At 44.9% G+C, this 7,109-nt stretch overlaps 1 pseudogene; it reads right to left on the bottom strand.

Moving 5' to 3' along the window:
- Nucleotides 1–1,421: 1,421 nt before the first annotated feature.
- On the bottom strand, nucleotides 1,422–6,262 carry LOC111541763 (annotated as a pseudogene).
- Between the last annotated feature and the right edge of the window lie 847 nt (nucleotides 6,263–7,109).

Here is a 7,109-nt window from a genome sequence, read left to right as displayed (position 1 = left end):
ATTTGAAACTGATTTTGTGTATAAGAGAGAACGGGGACCTAATTTTATTTTTTACATGTGGTTAACCAATGCATAGTCCTTTTCACTACTGATCTGCCATACCTCTTCTATTGTACAACAAAATCATTGATTTATTTACAAATAAATTTAGGGCTATTTTGTTCCATTGGCCAGTTTGTCTATTCTTGTGTGGGTACTATACTTTCTCAATTACTATAACTCTATAATACATTATAATCCCTGAAAGAGAGAGTACCTATTTCTTCCTTTTCATCATTCCTTAGCTATTCTTGACCTTTGTTCTTCCCCATAAATTTTAGAATCGACTTGTCAAGAATTATGTAAATCTTTGTTTGGAATTTGAGTGTAGTTGCATCAACTCTGTAGATCAGTTTAAGGATAATTAACGTATTTATGATAGTAAAGCTTCCTATCCAAGAACATGATATAGCTCTTCATTTAATTATGTCTTCTTTATATTTCTTTCCTATAACATTTTGTATAATGTTTATATTTCTCTAGGTGTAAATCTTTCGCATATGTGTTAGATTTATTTCTAAATATCTTATGCATTTTAAATCATTGTTTTATCAACTTAATTGAGATATAATTTGCATACAATTGTATCTCAATAAAGCACATACATTCTAAAAGTACAGTTCAACAAATTTTGACAGATGTATGCTCCAATCTAATCACCACTGAATGAATCTAGTTCATTATTTTTTGTTGCTGAATAATATTTTATTGTATGACTGTATCTCAATTTGTTTATCCATTCATCTACTAGTACACATTTGGGTTGTTTCCAATTTGGGGCTATTATAAATAAAGCTTCCATAAAATTCATGTACAAGTCTCCATATACATCTGCTTTTATTTCTTTTAAGCAAATACCCAGGAGTGGAATTGCTGCGTCATTTGATAAGTGCATGTTTAACTCCATAAGAAACTGTTTTCCAAAGCAGCTAAATCAGTTTACGCTCATGAAAGTTTCAGCTGATTCACACTTGGTATTGTCAGTCTATTAAAGTCTATTAAATTTTAGCCTTCTAAAGGTGGCAAGAAACAAGGAGGAAAAGAAGACCGGAGAAGGGAAGGGAAGAGCAAGACATTAAGGGAAGAGGAAGGTTGGAAGATGGCTGGTGAGAGGCTATTCTCTTCGTGGGTTCAGTCGGGCCAGAATCCTCAAACAGGACATGCCCATGGGCTATGTGCCACTCCTCTCAACAGCCTTTCTCAGCTTGAGGACAGCAGGGGCCAAGGAAGAGGGATTCCCACACAACAAGAAGTAAGAAATGGGAAGCAGAGAACATGGATCAGGGTGGGTCAAGCAGTGGCGCCCCACCACCAGGCTGCACAAGCTCAAGTAGGGCCAGCTGGGACCCTTGCAAGTGTGAGAGGCTGCGCTGGGTGCATCCTCAAGCTCTGCCAACGCTTTCTGCAGCTGCTGACACAGGCCCCATGCCACAGGAGCTGATGCCGCAGGTGCAGTTGGCCAAGAGACCTCCACATGCAACCATACCAAGGAGCTGCTCACACCTACACAGGGACAGCAACGAGAAGTTAAACCCTTTGGTAGGGATGGGAGCTGGTCCCAAAAAGCCCCACCTCCAATCAGCACTGGCTTCCTACCAGCTGGGAGTAGCCAGGAGGATGGCTTCTGCTCACCTCCATCTCCAGGGGTGACGATGGCATTGCTTCCCTGTAGTCTGGGCCAAGGACTGACACCCTGACTAGGAGTAAGTCCGTCTTGGGGTTTAATCTCAATCCCTTCTTCCTTTCCTTTGTGTGTGTGTGTGTGCGTGTGTGTGTGTGTGTGAGAGATGGAATCTCACTCTGTCAACCAGGCTGGAGTGCAGCGGCACGATCTCGGCTCACTGCAACCTCCACCTCCCAGGTTCAAACAATTCTTATGCCCCAGCTTCCCAAGTAGCTGGGATTACAGGCAAGCACCATCATGCCTGGCTAATTTTTTGTATTTTTAGTAGAGATGGGTTTCACCATGTTGGCCAGGCTGGTCTCAAACTCCTGACCTCAAGTGACCCACCTGCCTCAGCCTCCCAAAGTACTGGGATTACAGGTGTGAGCCACTGCACCCAGCCTCAATCCCTTCTTTCCATAAATGTGAGCTCTTACTATATTGCCCAGGCTGGTCTTAAACTCCTAGGCTCAAGCAATCCACCTGCCTCGGCCTCCCAAAGTTCTGGGATTACAAGGGTGAGCCACCATACTCGGCTGAGACCCTGTCTCAAAAGAAAAGAAAAAAAAAAAAATCAGGACAACCTCAGGATCTACGACATGTGGATTTGATGACAGCTCATTCAATCCACATATATTTAAAGAAGATTAAATGAATGTTTTAATCCAGTAAAGTGACTGACATCTTGAACATAGACAAGTATGTTTGGACAGTGAGAGAATAAGAGCTTCCTACAAAAGTGGAGAAATTATATTTTTCTTCAACCCACATAAATTTGTAGTTGAGACAGACTCCTGCAACAACAGACAAATTTACAAGAGAAAAACAAGCAAGTTTACCAACATGAACAGCACACGTCATTGAAGGAGAAAAGTAACAACCAGGGACTCTACATGGACAAAGGGACTGGAGAATGAATGCTGAGATCCAGGTAGGGCACACACAGGCTATGTGGCTTATGTAGTCATTCATCAGTCCTCATGGGGAACTGGTTCCAGGATGTCTGCAAATACCAAAATCTGAAGATGTTCATGTCCCTTATATAAAATGGCATAGTATTTGCATTTAACCTATACACATCATCCCATATACTTTAAATCATCTCTAGATTACTTGTAATATCCAATACAATGTAAATGCTATATGAATAGTTGTTATATTATATTGTTCAGAGAGTCATGAAAAGAAAAAAAATCTGTGCATGTTCAGTATGGTTTTTTTCCAAATATTTTCAACCTGCAGTTGGTTGAATCCACAGATTCAGAGGGCCAACTGTATATTCGTCTTCAACAAGGAATAATCAATTTTAGAGAAATGACAAGACAAAGAAAAGCAGTTTAAGGCTTCCAAAGATGAGAAAAGGTGAGAAGGTAAATTTATGGGTAAACTAATGGAGTAAAGTCCACCCAGATTCCTCTGGCGCCACCTCTAAGCTCATAATGGTTGTAAGGAGAATTTATATCTTGGCTTTAGGCAGAAAAGCGGAGAGGATAGAAAGACCTTTGTCTTTGTAATTCTCTGTTCTGCTTTTAGGCAAACACAGGGAAAGCAGAGAGCTCCCCTGCATCTTCTTAATTGCTTTTAGCTTGATAAAATATTTATGTCAGGCCAGGCACAGTGGCTCACACCTGTAATCCCAACACTTTCGAAGGCCAAGGCAGGTGGATCACTTGAGCTCAGGAGTTCAAGACCAGCCTGGGCAACATGACGAAACCTCATCTGATATGGTTTTGTTGTGTCCCCAAGCAAATCTCATCTTGAATTGTAGTTCTATAATCTCTATGTGTCATGGGAGGGACCTGGTGAGAAGTGATTGGATCACTGGGGTAGTACCCCACACGTGGTTCTCATGAAGATGAGTGAGTTCTTATGAGATCTGATGGTTTTATAAGCATCTGGCATCTCCCCTGCTGGCACTTCTACTGCCTGCTGCCTTGTGAAGAACTTGCCTTGCTTCCCCTTCACCTTCTGCCATGATTGTAAGTTTCCTGAGGCCTCCCCAGCCATGATGAACTATAAGTTGATTAAACCTTTTTCCTTTATAGATTACCTACTCTCAGGTATGTCTTTAGAGCAGCAAGAGAACGGACTAATACACTACCTCTACGAAAAAAAAAGAAAAATATTAGCCAGGTGTGGTGGTACACACCTATAGATCCAGCTACTCAGGAGGCTGAGGTGGGAGGATGGCTTGAGCTCAGGAGGTCAAGGCTGCAGTGAGCCATGATCACACCACTGCACTCTAGCCTGGGTGACACAGTGAGACTCTGTCTCAAAAAAAAAAGATAAATATTTATATTAAAGATATATATTTTGAGGTGATGCATTCTGTTTCCTCCACTATGGTGAGGATAATAAGACTGCCACTCTGACAAGTCTGGCATAAGGAATGATTCCACTCAAGACTTGTCGTTTGGCTCCCTCTTTATAGCTGTGTAGCTGTAAATGAATGGAACCACTTCTCCCTTGGTATCTCCACCCTCAGAGCTAAAATTTCTTCCCACTGGCAAACCTCAGAGTCTCCCTTCAGGGCCAGAATTACTCACAGATATTCACAGCATGGATGCCATCACACAGCCTGGTGCAGGAGAGAAAATGTTAGCATTAGCACTGGGCATTAATTCCTGACAATGACACCAGAGGCCATGTGGTCACCAGCTCTGAACTCAGTCAAGCAAGGGGTCACCCAAGCCTCTCCCAGAAGATGAGAGGAGGGAAGACCTGGGTCTAGCACCCTCAAACTCCCAGCATCGTCCCAACCCTGTTCCAAAAGAACACAAGTGCCAGGCTCTCCCAGATCCCCCCGTGAAGGGGAGCCTGTGAAAATGCAGCAGGACACACAAGAATTCTCCAACTGTCCCAATAACTCCATACCAGGCTGACTCCCCGACCCCCACAGTCTCCCTAAGCCTCAGGTTTTTCATCTAATAGAAGAGACAAATATCTTCCTATTTGTCTTTCAGTGTGAGGCACCATTTCATCCTGGCCCCAACCAACGGTTTCTCGAACCAGTTCCCACCAGCTCACAAGAGCTTGTTGTGCACATTTCTAGCCAATTCTACATGAAGTCAGAGCAACAGCCTGAAATCAGCCATGACAGAAGTATATACAACTCTGAAATCAGTAAGTGTTATAAATTAGGCCGTTGTTCATCTCAGAGAACAAGTTCTTGAACATTTACAGACAAACCATTGTCCCTAATAGATCATGCAAGGAGCCTATTGGAAATCGGCCTGTGGACCTCAACTAAGACGCCACTCCATGGACTGCGCTCAATACTGGTAGAGGTCCTAAAAGGGTTCCAAGATGAAAACAGAAGTAGTAGTGAGGGCTGGGTAAGTGATGGTGCTAAAAAGTGGGGTGGGTTTATGCAGATGAGCTCTGGGCCCAGCTGTGCAGGTTGCACCCACCTTTGCTCCTCACCATCTAGAAGTTGGCAAGAAGAGGCAGCCTTCACATCGGGGCCCAGCTTGGAGTTCATCACCTCCTGGTACTCCCTGATCAGGCAGGCCATGTCCTGCTTGACCTTCTACAGGGTGCCCTCCAGCTTGGCCAGCTTGCAGCAGTCGTCGGTAAGGGCCACCTCACCCTGCTACTCAGACTGGTTCACCGCCACCTCCAGCTTGGAGTTCTGGGGGACCAGAAGAGAACAAGATAGGTTATGGTCTCTCAGTCCATTACCTGGATATGCCCAGTCTGCCATTCAGCTGGGAGCACCTCAGAAACTGGGCCTCTTGCCTTCATCACCTGGGACTCCCTGACTGACCACAACCAGGGACTCTGCATGGACAAAGGGACTGGAGAATGAATGCTGAGATCCAGGTAGGGCACATATAGGCTGGGTGACAAAGGTTAGGCCATCAGTCTCTCTGGCCTTGGGCACAGATGCCCCATACCTGGCACTTGGCATTCTCCACCTCGGCCATCAGCCTCTGGATCATGCGGTTCAGCTCCTTGATCTCCGCCTTGCTGTGGCCCATAGTCTCCCCGTGCCTGATCACTGTGGCCTTCACCTCCCCAAACTGGGGGAAGCAGAGATGCTCATGAGACTCAGTGTGGGATATCCCATCCTTTAGGGATGATTGTGCAGGCTGTGCCTGTGCAGTTGCAGGCTCAGCTCAGCCTGTGCAACCACAACTGGCAGTCCTGCCCCACCACTCCAACCTGAGAGCTATTGGCCTACTATCCATAGGGATCAGAATCCCCATACAAAATAAGTCTATCTAATAGGTATCTCACATCCTGCCCTCCCAACTGCCACATCTAGCAGGCAGGTGCCACATCTGGCAGGCAACTGTGGTACCAAGACTCGGCCTCAGCCCAGCTGCAGGTGACAATGTTGTCATACTGTGCCTTGATCTCGGCAATGATGCAGTCCATGTTCAGGTTCTGGCTGTTGTCCAGCTTGACAGCCACAGAAGTGTCTGAGATGTGGGATTGGAGAATGGAGATCCCCTGCAGGAGGTGGGGGCTTAAGTTGAGAACATAGCTGTAATTTGAACAAACAGTTGCATTAGGGATGTTGCTGAAGTTGACCAATAGGTGGACTTTGTAGGTCATGTAAAGATTTGAGTTTGACATGACAGATACAACACTCCATCAAGTTACTCTCAGAAGGTTGGGCATGGTGGCCTGCTCCTATAATCTTATCACTTTGGGAGGCTGAGGCAGGCAGATCATCTGAAGTGAGGAGTTTGTGACCAGCATGGCCAACATGGTGAAATCCCGTCTCTACCAAAAAAATACAAAAATTAGCCAGTGTGGTGGCCCATGCCAGTAATCCCAGCTACTTGGGGAGCTGAGGCATGAGAATTGCTTGAACCCGGGAGACAGAGGTTGCAGTGAGCCAAGATCACACCACTGCACTCCAGCCTGGATAATAGAGACTCTGTCTCAAAAAAAAAAAAAAAGTTACTCTCAGAAGCTACTGATTGTGAAATTCGAATTACAACATTATCCTGCCAAGTGAATGAGGAAGGTGTAAGCAAGGAAAAATTTAAGGAAGGTAAGAGTTGCATGGCAACTGAGAAGTCTTGATCCATGGTCTTGGGAAAGCTGTCCACATCTAGAATACTGTCTGCTTCTGGGAAGAAACTTCTCCTGTTGGCTTTATCTTAGGGTCTCCAATGGATGTGCAGTTCTAAGATCCTGAATGGGCCCTTTTGAGTTGTGAGATGGAAACCCAAAGTTCAAGGCCCTAACGTTTTGCTGAAGAGTGGGTGATAAGAAGAACTTGGTATGGTCCCTCCAATGGGGCTCCATGGCAGTCTTTGTCAGATATAGTCTCCAGATAACCTGATCTCTGGGTTCTAGGTTGTGAAGGGTTTGATTGTCCTCAGTGGATAGATCTTGAAAAGCTTCCTTTACCTGGGGAAAATATACTTTGGCATAATGCATTAAAACCTTG

This window comes from Piliocolobus tephrosceles, chromosome 10, assembly GCF_002776525.5.
Source record: "Piliocolobus tephrosceles isolate RC106 chromosome 10, ASM277652v3, whole genome shotgun sequence".
In the NCBI taxonomy this organism is placed as follows: domain Eukaryota; kingdom Metazoa; phylum Chordata; class Mammalia; order Primates; family Cercopithecidae; genus Piliocolobus; species Piliocolobus tephrosceles.
This window is presented reverse-complemented; position numbering and strand designations above follow the sequence as displayed.